The sequence below is a fragment of the Dermochelys coriacea genome, chromosome 10 (assembly GCF_009764565.3).
Source record: "Dermochelys coriacea isolate rDerCor1 chromosome 10, rDerCor1.pri.v4, whole genome shotgun sequence".
Lineage (NCBI taxonomy): Eukaryota > Metazoa > Chordata > Testudines > Dermochelyidae > Dermochelys > Dermochelys coriacea.
In genome coordinates, this window is record NC_050077.1 from 61,778,994 (window position 1) to 61,794,257 (window position 15,264).

Sequence of the window (15,264 nt, forward strand, 5' to 3'; positions counted from 1 at the left end):
CTGGTTGGGCCAGACAACCCCATTCTCTGCTACCTGGTTGCTGGACCCACCACACTTGGGTGCTGCTACTGCTGCAACTACAGCCCGGGGGCTGCTAGCCCATTCCCCAGAGAGGAGGAGTGAGGGACCCCAGCCACTGCTGTTGTGGACACCACCACCATCACCACCACCTGAGAAGGTCCTTTCTGCCTGCCTGGATCACCACCTGGAGTTCCTGGAGCTGCTGCTGCTGCAGAGGCCGCTGCCTGGAGCTGCTGAAGCCCGAGGAGGAGAAGAAGAGGATCATCTGCCAGTGGGGCAGCACCTAGAGACTTTGCAGACCACCGTGGAGGGGGCCCTAAGACTGAGTAATTTCAAACTGTGCTCTTGTGGTGGGGGTTTTGACTGTGTTTGTAGGGACACGGGGGGTGTGGCGTGGAGCTGCCCCCCAATCCATCTGTGTGTCCCCCCCAACCCCCACCACTATTACCACCACCGCTGCCCCCTCCACCACCCCCACTGGCTGTATACCATCTGCCTCAGCTCCTGCCTCTGGACTCAGCTGCTTGCTTGGCTTGCCACGCCCTATTTCCACCCTTTGGGCCAGAAGCAGCAGCCAGCTAAAAAAGACTTGTGCAAGTGCACATGGGCACATGTGCCCCCCCCGGACTGCCTAACCCCCAGCTTTGCCCTTTACTACCTGCCCCATTTGCCACTTGCTTTGCCTCCTCTTTTGCTCCAGCCCCCCTTACAAGCTTCAGTTTGTTTGCCTGCCCCGCCCATTTCCTTCTGCAGCCTTTGTTTGCCCCGCCCCAGCCTCTGAAGCTAGCCCCTTGGTTTCCCTGTTCTACCCCCAGACCGCTTAGCCCCTCGCTCCATGTGCCCATGCCCCCTCCCATGCGCTTGTGCAACTCCCCATTTCAGTTGCAACCCTCTTCACTGCACCTTCAATGTTGTTGAATCCTGCCCCCCATAGTGCACCAAGAGGAGCCGGAATTTCCACCTTGTGTCGGTGACTGACCCCTAACCCCTGATTGCCCCCCGTCCAGCCCACCCCTTTTGGCGCCCTCCTCCCCTGCCTGCAGCCTAGCGGGGAGGAGTGGTCGACCTGCTTCCTCTCTCCCCTCCTCCTTTTGATGTCCTCCCTTTCCTTCTTGCTCATGATGGCGGGGGATGAGACGGGTGAGACCTCTCCAGTAGCCCGAGCTCCCCCTCCCCCGCCTGCCCCTCTGTCACCCCCCCAAGCTTCTACCTCTGCTGCCAAACCATCTGCCATCGCCCCCGCTGGGGCACCAGCAGCGATGGGCACCGGGGTGACCTCCACTGCTGCCACGTCTATCACCCCCTCAGATTTGCGGGGAGTCCTCCCAGCCGGCGGGAAGGGCCAGGGGAAGAAGAAGGGGAAGGGCCCCGCTAAAAAGACCAGGCCCTCCATGGCAGGGGCTGCCCCCAATGCCCCGGCCCCATCTCCAGCTGGGGCGCCCCTCCCCGCTGTTCCCTCCACGAGCTCTGCAGGTGTCCCTCCCCCGGCCCCCAGAGCATATGCCCAGGTGGCGGCAGCCCGCTCGCCTGCCGCTACGTCATTTCTCCAGCCCACCGCCTCCGCTACCATCTATAGCGGCCGGGGCCCCTTTCCCACGATGACCAGGAAGCACGGCGTCCGTTGCCTCCTGGTGCCCGCCTCACCCCACGTGGAAACCTATGTGCGGGCGTTGGCGAGGGTGGTGGGGCCCACGGCCATTGTGGCGGCCTCCAAAATGTATGGCAAGGTCGTCTTCTTCTTAGCATCGGAGGCCGCCGCCCAGGAGGCGGTAGAGAAGGGCCTGGCGGTGGGGGGCGTGTTCGTCCCCTTAGAGCCGCTAGAGGACCTGGGCGTCCGCCTGGTCCTGACCTCCGTCCCTCCCTTTCTCCCCAATGCCGCCCTGTTACCCACCCTTTCTACCTTGGGAAAGCCCATCTCTGTCATCAGCCCTCTCCCGTTGGGCTGCAAAGATCCCGCCCTCCGTCACGTCCTCTCGTTCCGCCGGCAAGTGCAGCTTCAACTGCTGCCGGCGGCGCGCGACGGAGAGGCACTGGAGGGGTCCTTCCTAGTCCCCTACCAGGGGACCCATTACAGGGTACATTATTCCACGGGGGAGGCCCGGTGCTACCTCTGCCGGGCGATGGGGCACGTCCGGAGGGACTGCCCCCTGGCCCGGGAAGGAGAGGCATCCAGGACACCCGAGCCCCGGCAGGACACCGGCCCCGTCATCGCCGACGCCCCTGGCTGCCCGGCACCCGAAACTGCCCCTCCTCCTTCCCAGTCCACCATTGGTCCCGCTCGGGCCCAAGGGGTACCTCCCCCACTATGCCCAGACGAGCGGAAAACCCCACCCCCGCTGCTTGCAATCTGGCGGGGCCTATGGAGGAGGGTGTGGCAGGGACACCGCCAAGCATGGGAGAGGGCCCGCCCCAAGGGGAATCTTCCCTCCCTTGTGCTGCCCCACCGTTACCCCCTCGAGTCCCTGAGCCATCGCCTCTGCCCCCTGACACAACCCCTGCTAGCCAGCCCCCGGATGATGCCATGGAGGGCTGGGCCCTAGTCCAGGGGAAAGCGGGGCAAGCGGAAGGCTCGAGCTCCGCTCCTCCCATGTGACGCGGAGGCCCCCCGGAAGACCAGGAAGGGGGGCACCGATGCCGAGCCTTCCGCTCTACCCACGGGTGTGTTCCACCCACCAGAGCCGGCTGGGGAAGACGTGGCAGCACTGGAAGACGGTATCTCCCCTCCACGGGAGTCCCTCCCCTCCAAGACCCCCGAGGCACCATCTGAAACCCCAGTGTGCCCCGAAGTAACCATCGCGTCAGGTGCCGGCGGGGAGAATCCTGGGGTAGCGGAAAACAATTTCCCCTCTATATATGAGGAGATCGAGGCCCTGGGTCTGACCCCGGTCACCCAGGGGGAGGACGATCCTATGCCAGCGGGCCTCGATCTGGGCGACTTCTTTCAGCCCCCTTTTCCCCATACTCCTTCCCCCTAACCGTTGCTTCTGCTCCCACCTCCGAGGAGCCCCTGGACTCCTCCATCAACCCGGCTGCAGAAGGCACCCTGCTGAGAGCCACCGAGCCAGTTGAGGCGACGGCCAGTGCCACGCGGCTGGAACCTGAGCCACCAGGGGCATCCCTCGCTGGTGAGGAGCATTCGACCTCCTTCCGGGAGAGGACCCTACAGAAGAAAGTCCACCTCCTGATGCCGTGGCTGCCAAATCCACCAGACAGCTTGCGCCCGGCATCGGTGAGAGCCCTCTCCCGACCCAGAATCTCACCTCTACCCCTGCCCCTGCCCTTATCCCGCCCACCTCCCGAGATATTATTGCCACCCCTGGGACAGTCTCCTTCCCCTTTCCAACAGATGACTCCCAGGGAATGGCCTTTGTGTTTGCCCGTCCCGACCCACCAGGGGCTGCTATCCTCCCTCCGCCGCCCCCTATCGCCCCAGCATTCAGGTCAACCCATCAAGAGCCCCGTCGGGGGTCCGCACCCTGTCTGCCCGTCCCGCTGGGCCAGGGGGCTGTACCAAGGGCCCCATCGGGAAGCAACCAGACCATAACCCCAGCCCCCCATGCGCTGCGAGAGGAGTTGCGGGAGTTCCTAGAAGACGTCCGTGGCTCCCGCAACAAAGTCCAGCTTGCCCTCCAGCGATGGGGGGACTTTAATCAAATCCTCCGGGCCGCAAGGGCCCTCATGGGGGAGGGGAAAAGGACCGGGAGACAGGGCGCCGCGGCCTACCAGCGGGTCCGCCACTTCCGTGACTCCTTACTCACCTACGGGGTGGGTCACGGACTGCTACGCGGCCCGCCGGGAGCCACGAGCATCCCTGCCGGCGAGGATCCCCCCCAGCCCTCCTCATGGCACCCTTTACCATCGCAACATTGAACACCCGTGGCTGTAAGATGGGTCTCCGCAGGTCCCAGGTGCTCTCCTTCCTTCGAGAGGGGAGGTACTCTGTGGTTTTCCTGCAGGAGACCCATACGGATCCGACCGCCGAAGACAGCTGGCGGCTGGATTGGGGGGACAGGGTCTACTTTAGCCACCTCACAGTTCATACGGGTGGAGTGGCGACCCTGTTCTCCCCCGACCTACGGCCCGAGGTGCTGGGGGTCGCCGAGGCTGTGCCGGGTCGCTTGCTGCACCTCCGGGTCCAAATGGAGGGGCTCGTAGTCAACCTCGTCAACATCTATGCCCCAGCAGCGAGCCCGGAGCGGCTGCAATTCTATCAGCAGGCATCCGCCTTCCTCGGCACCTTGGATCCTCAGGAGTGCCTGGTCCTGGGAGGGGACTTTAACATCACCCTTGAGGAACGGGACCGCTCGGGAACCGAGAAGAGCCAGGCCGCCGTGGCCGTCCTCCAGGAGATAGTCGAACACCACTCCCTGGTGGACGTCTGGCGCGACCACCACCCGGATGACGCTTCCACGTTCACCTTTGTCCGGGTGGAGGCCCATCGGTCGCGCCACTCCCGGTTGGACCGCATTTATTTATCACGCTTTCATCTTACACGAGCCCACTCCTCCAGCATCCGGCCGGCCCCATTTTCTGACCATCACATAGCCACCGTGACAGCCTCCCTCTGCGCGGAGAGGCCGGGGCCGGCCTATTGGCATTTTAACAACAGCTTGCTGGAGGATGCGGGCTTCGTGGCGTCCTTCCGGGAGTTCTAGCTGGCCTGGCGAGGGCAGCGGCGTGCCTTTCCCTCGGCACGGCGGTGGTGGGACGTAGGGAAGGTGCGCGCCCGGCTCTTCTGCCGTGACTACACCCGGGGCACCAGCCGACGGAGGGATGCAGCAATAGAGCAGTTGGAACGGGAGGTCTTAGAGCTGGAGAGGCGTCTGGCCGCCAGCCCCGAGGATCCACCCCTCTGCGGAGCGTGCCGGGAGAAGCGGGAGGAGCTCCGGAGCCTCGAGGACCATCGGGCCCGGGGTGCCTTTGTTCGATCCCGCATCCGTCTCCTTCGGGAGATGGATTGCGGCTCCCGCTTCTTCTATGCCCTGGAAAAAAAGAGGGGGGCTAAGAAACATATCATCTGCCTACTGACTGAGGATGGCACCCCCCTCACGGATCCGGTGGAGATGTGCGAGAGGGCGAGAGCCTTCTACGCAAGCCTTTTCTCCCCGGAGCCGACCGATCCTAACGCTTGCAGAGTGCTGTGGGAGGAGCTCCCGACGGTCAGCGTGGGCGACCGAGACCGGCTAGAGCTGCCTCTCACTCTGGCCGAGTTCTCGGAAGCCCTCCGTCGCATGCCCACCAATAAATCTCCGGGCATGGACGGGCTGACCGTGGAGTTCTACCGCGTGTTCTGGGACGTCCTGGGCCCAGACCTAGTCACCGTCTGGGCCGAGTCTTTGCAGAGCGGGGTCCTCCCTCTTTCGTGCAGGCGAGCCGTGCTGGCCTTATTGCCGAAGAAGGGGGACCTCCGCGATTTACGAAATTGGCGTCCCGTCTCGCTCCTCAGCACGGACTACAAAATCGTGGCAAAAGCCATCTCCCTGAGGCTAGGGTCCGTGCTGGCGGACGTGGTCCACCCAGACCAGACCTACACCGTCCCGGGCCGCAGTATCTTCGACAACCTATATCTGGTCCGGGACCTATTGGAACTTGGGTGTAGGGATGGTCTGTCGTTCGCCCTCCTGTCCTTAGATCAAGAGAAGGCGTTCGACAGGATGGATCACGGGTATCTCCTGAGCACTCTGCAGGCGTTTGGCTTCGGACCCAGATTTGTGAACTTTCTCCGGGTGCTGTACGCTTCCGCAGAGTGTCTGGTAAGACTCAACTGGACCCTGACCGAACCGGTCAACTTCGGGCGAGGAGTACGGCAGGGGTGCCCCCTCTCAGGCCAGCTCTACGCTCTGGCGATCGAGCCCTTCCTCTGTCTCCTCCGAAGGAGGTTGACAGGGTTGGTGCTGAGGGAGCCGGAGCTGCGGCTGGTCCTGTCGGCATACGCTGATGACGTGCTCCTCATGGTCCAGGACCCGGGCGACTTGGTGCGAGTGGAGGCTTGCCAGGCCATCTATTCAGCAGCCTCCTCTGCGCGGGTCAACTGGGTCAAGAGCTCTGGCTTGGTGGTAGGGGACTGGCGGCAGGCGAGCCCCCGCCCACCCGCGCTTCAAGCCATCCGGTGGAGCACGGGTCCGCTGCTCTATCTGGGCGTTTACCTTTCTGCCACGCATCCCTCTCCGCCGGAGAACTGGCAGAATTTAGAGGGCGGGGTGATAGAGCGGCTCCGGAAATGGACAGGACTGCTCCGGTGCCTCTCCCTTCGAGGGAGAGCGTTAGTGCTTAATCAACTAGTCCTGTCCATGCTTTGGTACCGGCTCAACACCCTGGTCCCGGCCCCGGCTTTCCTGACCAACCTGCGGACATCGATTCTGGAGTTCTTTTGGTCAGGACTGCACTGGGTCCCTGCAGGGGTTCTCCATCTACCTGTGGAGGAGGGAGGGCAGGGCCTCAAATGTCTGCTTACTCAGGTCCATGTCTTCCGCCTCCAGACCCTGCAGAGGCTCCTTTATGGTGCAGGTAGTCCGGCGTGGAGCATACTGGCGCACGCCTTCCTGCGCCGCTTCCGAGGGCTCCGATACGACCGGCAGCTCCTTTATCTCCATCCGAGAGGTCTTCCGCGAGACCTCTCCGGGCTGCCGGTCTTCTACCAGGACCTCCTCCGGACCTGGAAACTCTTTACAACGAGCAGGTCCGTGGCGGCCACCGAGGGGGCAGATCTCCTCGCGGAGCCCCTGCTACACAACCCCCAGCTCCGTTTGCAGGTGGCGGAGTCCCGCTCGGTGCGCCAGAGGTTGGTCCTGGCAGAGGTCACAAAAGTCGGAGACCTCCTGGACTATGACCGGGGAGACTGGCTGGATCCCCTAACCTTCGCTCAGCGCATGGGGCTTTCCAGACCTTGTACTCCCCGATGCATACTTCAGGAGGTGAAGGCCGCTTTGCCGCCCGCTGCTCGGGTTTATCTCGACCGGGTCCTGCACGAGGGCACGCCCCGCCCACCCACTACCCCAGGCCCGCCGGACCTTTTAATTGGACCCCTCCCCCGTGGACCCAACCGATCCCTTCACCCCTTCACTAGAAGCCGGCTGCACGAGATGCAGCCGGTCTGTTTTCAAACCGCGCCAAGAAAACATCTCTACACGCTCGTGTTCCACACCCTTCACGCCCGCACCCTCGTGTCCCGCCCCGATACAAAATGGCGGGACCTCCTGCCACCTTTGGAGGGTGAAGAGCCCCGGTGGGCCAGCCTATATTCCATCTTAGTCCCAAAGCCCGCCGGGGATGTCAGTTGGCGGCTCCTTCACGGAGCCGTGAGCACGGGCGTGTACTTGGCGCGGTTCACCACAATCCCAGACACCTGCCCCTTTTGCGGCGTGAGGGATACCCTGGCACATGTCTACCTGGAGTGTGCCAGGCTGCAGCCCCTATTCCGGCTCCTCACCAATATCTTATTACGTTTTTGGTTGCACTTCTCCCCTCACCTTCTCATTTATGCACTCCCTATCCGTGGCCCCACAAAGTCCCGGGATCTCCTGGTCAACCTCCTCCTGGCCCTAGCTAAAATGGCCATCTACAAAACCAGAGTGAGGAGGTTGGCCGATGGAGTCTCCTGTGACTGTGGGGCCTATTTCCGATCCTCGGTCCGTTCACGTATCCGGGCAGAGTTCCTCTGGGCGGCGTCCTCTGACTCCCTTGACGCCTTTGAGGAGCAGTGGGCTTTGTCCGGGGTTCTCTGCTCGGTGTCCCCGTCCGGTTCCCTTCTTTTGACCCTTTGACCGCACTCCTGTCCCTGTTATTTTATTAGTTGTCCCCCGGAATTTTTTGGGTATCTAGGTCCTGTGGATCCCCCTTTTAGGCTGGGGGGGACCCTTTAGCAGTGGACGGGCTTCGCCCGCCCACTTCCCGGATCCCAATAAGACTGCTCTCCCATAGCCTTCTAGCTCGGAGGAAGGTGGGAAGCTGCTACTCCTGCTGCTAGGCCCTAAGCTCTCCCTGCTGCTCCAGCTGCTCCCCTGGCTGGGCCAGACAACCCCCCTTTTCTGCTACTTGGCTGCTGGACCCCCCACTCTTGGGTGCTGCTACTGCTGCAACTGCAGCCCCGGGGGGGGGGGTGCTGCTAGCCCACTCCCCAGAGAGGAGGAGTGAGGAACCCCAGCCACTGCTGTTGTGGACACCACCACCAGCACCACCACCTGAGAGGGGTCCTCTCTGCCTGCCTGGATCACCACCTGGAGTTCCTGGAGCTGCTGCTGCTGCAGAGGCCGCTGCCTGGAGCTGCTGAAGCCCGAGGAGGAGAAGAAGAGGATCATCTGCCAGTGGGGCAGCACCTAGAGACTTTGCAGACCACCGGGGAGGGGGCCCTAAGACTGAGTAATTTTCAAACTGTGCTCTTGCGGTGGGGGTTTTGACTGTGTTTGTAGGGACACCGGGGGTGTGGTGTGGAGCTGCCCCCCGATCCATCTGTGTGTCCCCCCCAACCCCCACCACTATTACTACCACCGCTGCCCCCTCCACCACCCCCACTGGCTGTATACCATCTGCCTCAGCTCCTGCCTCTGGACTCAGCTGATTGCTTGGCTTGCCACGCCCTATTTCCACCCTTTGGGCCAGAAGCAGCAGCCAGCTAAAAAAGACTTGTGCAAGTGCACATGGGCACATGTGCCCCCCCCGGACTGCCTACCCCCCAGCTTTGCCCTTTACTACCTGCCCCATTTGCCACTTGCTTTGCCTCCTCTTTTGCTCCAGCCCCCCTTACTAGCTTCAGTTTGCCTGCCCCGCCCATTTCCTTCTGCAGCCTTTGTTTGTTTGCCCCGCCCCAGCCTCTGAAGCTAGCCCCTTGGTTTCCCTGTTCTACCCCCAGAGCGCTTAACCCCTCGCTCCGTGTGCCCATGCCCCCTCCCATGCGCTTGTGCAACTCCCCATTTCAGTTGCAACCCTCTTCACTGCACCCTCAATGTTGTTGAATCCCCCCCATAGTGCACCAAGAGGAGCCGGAATTCCACCTTGTGTCGGTGACTGACCCCTAACCCCTGATTGCCCCCCGTCCAGCCCACCCCTATTGGCGCCCTCCTCCCCTGCCTGCAGCCTAGCGGGGAGGAGTGGTCGACCTGCTTCCCCTCTCCCCTCCTCCTTTTGGTATCCCCCTTTCCTCCTTGCTCATGATGGCGGGGGATGAGACGGGTGAGACCTCTCCAGTAGCCCGAGCTCTCCCTCCCCCGCCTGCCCCTCCGTCACCCCCACAAGCTTCTACGTCCGCTGCCAAATCATCTGCCATCGCCCCCGCTGGGGCACCAGCAGCGACAGGCACCGGGGTGACCTCCACTGCTGCCACGTCTATCACCCCCTCAGATTTGGGGGGAGCTCCCCCAGCCGGCGGGAAGGGCCAGGGGAAGAAGAAGGGGAAGGGCCCCGCTAAAAAGACCAGGCCCTCCATGGCAGGGGCTGCCCCCGATGCCCCGGCCCCATCTCCAGCTGGGGCGCCCCTCCCCGCTGTTCCCTCCACCAGCTCTGCAGGTGTCCCTCCCCCGGCCCCCAGAGCATACGCCCAGGTGGCGGCAGCCCCCCCGCCTGCCGCTACATCATTTTTCCAGCCCACCGCCTCCGCTACCATCTAAAGCGGCCGGGGCCCCTTTCCCACCATGACCAGGAAGCACGGCGTCCGTTGCCTCCTGGTGCCCGCCTCGCCCCACGTGGAGACCTATGTGCGGGCATCGGCGAGGGTGGTGGGGCCCACGGCCATTGTGGCGGCCTCCAAAATGTATGGCAAGGTCGTCTTCTTCTTAGCATCGGAGGCCGCCGCCCAGGAGGCGGTGGAGAAGGGCCTGGCGGGGGGGGGCGTGTTCGTCCCCTTAGAGCCGCTAGAGGACCTGGGCGTCCGCCTGGTCCTGACCTCCGTCCCTCCCTTTCTCCCCAATGCCGCCCTGTTACCCGCCCTTTCTACCTTCGGGAAGCCCATCTCTGTCATCAGCCCTCTCCCGTTGGGCTGCAAAGACCCCGCCCTCCGTCACGTCCTCTCGTTCCGCCGGCAAGTGCAGCTTCAACTGCCGCCGGCGGCGCGCGACAGAGAGGCACTGGAGGGGTCCTTCCTAGTCCCCTACCAGGGGGCCCGTTACAGGGTGCATTATTCCACGGGGGAGGCTCGGTGCTACCTCTGCCGGGCGATGGGGCACGTCCGGAGGGACTGCCCCCTAGCCCGGGAAGAAGGGGCATCCAGGACCCCCGAGACCCGGCAGGGCACCGGCCCCGTCATCGCCGACGCCTCTGGCTGCCCGGCGCCCGAAACTGCCCCTCCTCCTTCCCAGTCCTCCATTGCTCCCGCTCGGGCCCAAGGGGCACCTCCCCAACTATGCCCAGACGAGCGGGAGAACCCCGCCCCCGCTGTTTGCAATCTGGCGGGGCCTGTGGAGGAGGGTGCGGCAGGGACATCGCCAAGCATGGGAGGGGGCCCGACCCAAGGGGAATCTTCCCTCCCTTGTGCTGCCCCACCGTTACCCCCTCGAGTCCCTGAGCCATCGCCTCTGCCCCCTGACACAACCCCTGCTAGCCAGCCCCCGGATGATGCCATGGAGGGCTGGGCCCTAGTCCAGGGGAAGCGAGGCAAGCGGAAGGCTCGAGCTCCGCTCCTCCCATCTGACGCGGAGGCCCCCCGGAAGACCAGGAAGGGGGGCACCGATGCCGAGCCTTACGCTCTACCCACGGGTGTCTTCCATCCACCAGAGCCAGCTGGGGAAGATGTGGCAGCACTGGAAGGCGGCATCTCCCCTCCACGAGAGTCCCTCCCCTCCAAGATCCCCGAGGCACCATCTGAAACCCCAGTGTGCCCCGAAGTAACCGTCGCGTCAGGTGCCGGCGGGGAGAATCCCGGGGTAGCGGAAAACAATTTCCCCTCTATATATGAGGAGATCGAGGCCCTGGGTCTGACCCCGGTCACCCAAGGGGAGGACGATCCTAGGCCAGCGGGCCTCGATCTGGGCGACTTCTTTCCAGCCCCCTTTTCCCCATACTCCCTCCCCGTAACCGTTGCTTCTGCTCCCACCTCCGAGGAGCCCCTGGACTCCTCCATCAACCCGGCTGCAGAGGGCACCCTGCTGAGAGCCACCGAGCCAGTTGAGGCGACGGCCAGTGCCACGCGGCTGGAACCTGAGCCACCAGGGGCATCCCTTGCTGGTGAGGAGCATTCGACCTCCTTTCCGGGAGAGGACCCTACAGAAGAAAGTCCACCTCCTGATGCCGTGGCTGCCAAATCCACCAGAGAGCTTGCGCCCGGCATCAGTGAGAGCCCTCTCCCGACCCAGACTCTCACCTCTACGGCTGCCCCTGCCCTTATCCCGCCCACCTCCCGAGATATTATTGCCACCCCTGGGACAGTCTCCTTCCCCTTTTCAACAGATGACTCCCAGGGAATGGCCTTTGTGTTTGCCCGTCCCGACCCACCAGGGGCTGCTATTCTCCCTCCGCCGCCCCCTATCGCCCCAGCATTCAGGTCAACCCATCAAGAGCCCCGTCGGGAGTCCGCACCCTGTCTGCCCGTCTCGCTGGGCCAGGGGGCTGTACCAAGGGCCCCATCGGGGAGCAACCAGACCATAACCGCAGCCCCCCATGCGCTGCGAGAGGAGTTGCGGGAGTTCCTAGAAGACGTCCGTGGCTCCCGCAACAAAGTCCAGCTTGCCCTCCAGCGATGGGGGGACTTTAATCAAATCCTCCGGGCCGCAAGGGCCCTCATGGGGGAGGGGAAAAGGACCGGGAGACAGGGCGCCGCGGCCTACCAGCGGGTCCGCCACTTCCGTGACTCCTTACTCACCTACGGGGTGGGTCACGGACTGCTGCGCGGCCCGCCGGGAGCCACGAGCATCCCTGCCAGTGAGGATCCCCCCCAGCCCTCCTCATGGCACCCTTTACCATTGCAACATTGAACACCCGTGGCTGTAAGATGGGTCTCCGCAGGTCCCAGGTGCTCTCCTTCCTTCGAGAGGGGAGGTACTCTGTGGTTTTCCTGCAGGAGACCCATATGGATCCGACCGCCGAAGACAGCTGGTGGCTGGATTGGGGGGACAGGGTCTACTTTAGCCACCTCACAGTTCATACGGGTGGAGTGGCGACCCTGTTCTCCCCCGACCTACGGCCCGAGGTGCTGGGGGTCGCCGAGGCTGTGCCGGGTCGCCGTCTGCACCTCCGGGTCCAAATGGAGGGGCTCGTAGTCAACCTCGTCAACATCTATGCCCCAGCAGCGAGCCCAGAGCGGCTGCAATTCTATCAGCAGGCATCCGCCTTCCTCGGCACCTTGGATCCTCAGGAGTGCCTGGTCCTGGGAGGGGACTTTAACATCACCCTTGAGGAACGGGACCGCTCGGGAACCGAGCAGAGCCCGGCCGCCGTCGCCGTCCTCCAGGAGATAGTCGAACACCACTCCCTGGTGGACGTCTGGCGCGACCACCACCCGGATGACACTTCCACGTTCACCTTTGTCCGGGTGGAGGCCCATCGGTCGCGCCACTCCCAGTTGGACCGCATTTATTTATCACGCTTTCATCTTTCACGAGCCCACACCTCCAGCATCCGGCCGGCCCCATTTTCTGACCATCACATAGCCACCGTGACAGCCTCCCTCTGCGCGGAGAGGCCGGGGCCGGCCTATTGGCATTTTAACAACAGCTTGCTGGAGGATGCGGGCTTCATGGCGTCCTTCCGGGAGTTCTGGCTGGCCTGGCGAGGGCAGCGGCGTGCCTTTCCCTCGGCACGGCGGTGGTGGGACGTAGGGAAGGTGCGCGCCCGGCTCTTCTGCCGTGACTACACCCGGGGCACCAGCCGATGGAGGGATGCAGCGATAGAGCAGTTGGAACGGGAGGTCTTAGAGCTGGAGAGGCGTCTGGCCGCCAGCCCCGAGGATCCACCCCTCTGCGGAGAGTGCCGGGAGAAGCGGGAGGAGCTCCGGACCCTCGAGGACCATCGGGCCCGGGGTGCCTTTGTTCGATCCCGCATCCGTCTCCTTCGGGAGATGGATTGTGGCTCTCGCTTCTTCTACGCCCTGGAGAAAAAGAGGGGGGCTAAGAAACATATCATCTGCCTACTGACTGAGGATTGCACCCCCCTCACGGATCCGGTGGAGATGTGCGGGAGGGCGAGAGCCTTCTACGCAAGCCTATTCTCCCCGGATCCGACTCATCCTAACGCTTGCAGAGTGCTTTGGGAGGAGCTCCCGACGGTCAGCGTGGGCGACCGAGACCGGCTAGAGCTGCCTCTCACTCTGGCCGAGTTCTCGGAAGCCCTCCGTCGTATGCCCACCAATAAATCTCCGGGCATGGACGGGCTGACCGTGGAGTTCTACCGTGTGTTCTGGGACGTCCTGGGCCCAGACCTAGTCACCGTCTCGGCCGAGTCTTTGCAGAGCGGGGTCCTCCCTCTTTCGTACAGGCGAGCGGTGCTGGCCTTATTGCCGAAGAAGGGGGACCTCCGCGATTTATGAAATTGGCGTCCCGTCTTGCTCCTCAGCACGGACTACAAAGTCGTGGCAAAAGCCATTTCACTGCGGCTAGGATCCGTGCTGGCGGACGTGGTCCACCCAGCCCAGACCTACGCCGTCCCGGGCCGCAACATCTTCGACAACCTCTATCTGGTCCGGGACCTATTGGAACTTGGGTGTAGGGATGGTCTGTCGTTCGCCCTCCTGTCCTTAGATCAGGAGAAGGCGTTCGACAGGGTGGATCATGGGTATCTCCTGAGCACTCTACAGGCATTTGGCTTCGGACCCAGGTTTGTGAACTTTCTCCGGGTGCTGTACGCTTCCGCAGAGTGTCTGGTCAGGCTCAACTGGACCCTGACTGAACCGGTCAGCTTCGGGTGAGGAGTACGGCAGGGATGCCCCTTCTCAGGCCAGCTGTACGCTCTGGCGATCGAGCCCTTCCTCTGTCTCCTCCGAACGAGGTTGACAGGGTTTGTGCTGCGGGAGCTGGAGCTGCGGCTGGTCCTGTCGGCGTACGCTGATGACATGCTCCTCGTGGTCCAGGACCCTGGCGACTTGTTGCGGATGGAGGCTTGCCAGGCCATCTATTCGGCAGCCTCCTCTGCGCGGGTCAACTGGGTCAAGAGCTCTGGCTTGGTGGTAGGGGACTGGTGGCAGGCGAGCTCCCTCCCACCCGCGCTTCAGGCCATCCGGTGGAGCACGGGTCCGCTGCTCTATCTGGGCGTTTACCTTTCTGCCACGCATCCCTCTCCGCCGGAGAACTGGCAAAATTTAGAGGGCGGGGTGATAGAGCAGATCCGGAAATGGACAGGACTACTCCGGTGCCTCTCCCTTCGAGGGAGAGCATTAGTGCTTAATCAACTAGTCCTGTCCATGCTCTGGTACCGGCTCAACACCCTGGTTCCGGTCCCGGCTTTCCTGGCCAACCTCCGGACATTGATTCTGGAGTTCTTTTTGTCAGGACTGCACTGGTTGGTCCCTTCAGGGGTTCTCCATCTACCTCTGGAGGAGGGAGGGCAGGGCCTCAAATGTCTGCTTACTCAGGTCCATGTCTTCCGCCTCCAGACCCTGCAAAGGCTCCTTTATGGTGCAGGTAGTCCAGCGTGGATCATACTGGCGCACGCCTTCCTGCGCGGCTTCCGAGGGCTCCGATACGACCGGCAGCTCCTTTATCTCCATCCGAGAGGTCTTCTGTGAGACCTCTCCGGGCTGCCGGTCTTCTACCAGGACCTCCTCCAGACCTGGAAATTCTTTACAACGACCAGGTCCGTGGCGGCCACCGAGGGGGCAGATCTCCTCGCGGACCCCCTGCTACACAACCCCCAGCTCCGTGTGCAGGTGGTGGAGTCCCGCTCGGTGCGCCAGAGTTTGGTCCTGGAAGAGGTCACAAGAGTCGGAGACCTCCTGGACTATGACCGGAGAGACTGGCTGGATCCCCTAACCTTCGCTCAGCGCATGGGGCTTTCCAGACCTTGTACTCCCCGGCGCATACTTCAGGAGGTGAAGGCCGCTTTGCCGCCCGCTGCTCGTGTTTATCTCGACCGGGTTCTGCACGAGGGCACGCCCCTCCCACCCGCTACCCCAGGCCCGCCGGACCTTTTTATTGGACCCCTGCCCCGTGGACCCAACCGACCCCTTCACCCCTTCACTAGAAGCCAGCTGCACGAGATGCAGCCGGTCTGCTTTCAAACCGCGCCAAGAAAACATCTCTACACACTCGTGCTCCACACCCTTCACGCCCGCACCCTCGTGTTCCGCCCCGATACAAAATGGCAGGACCTCCTGCCACCTTTGGA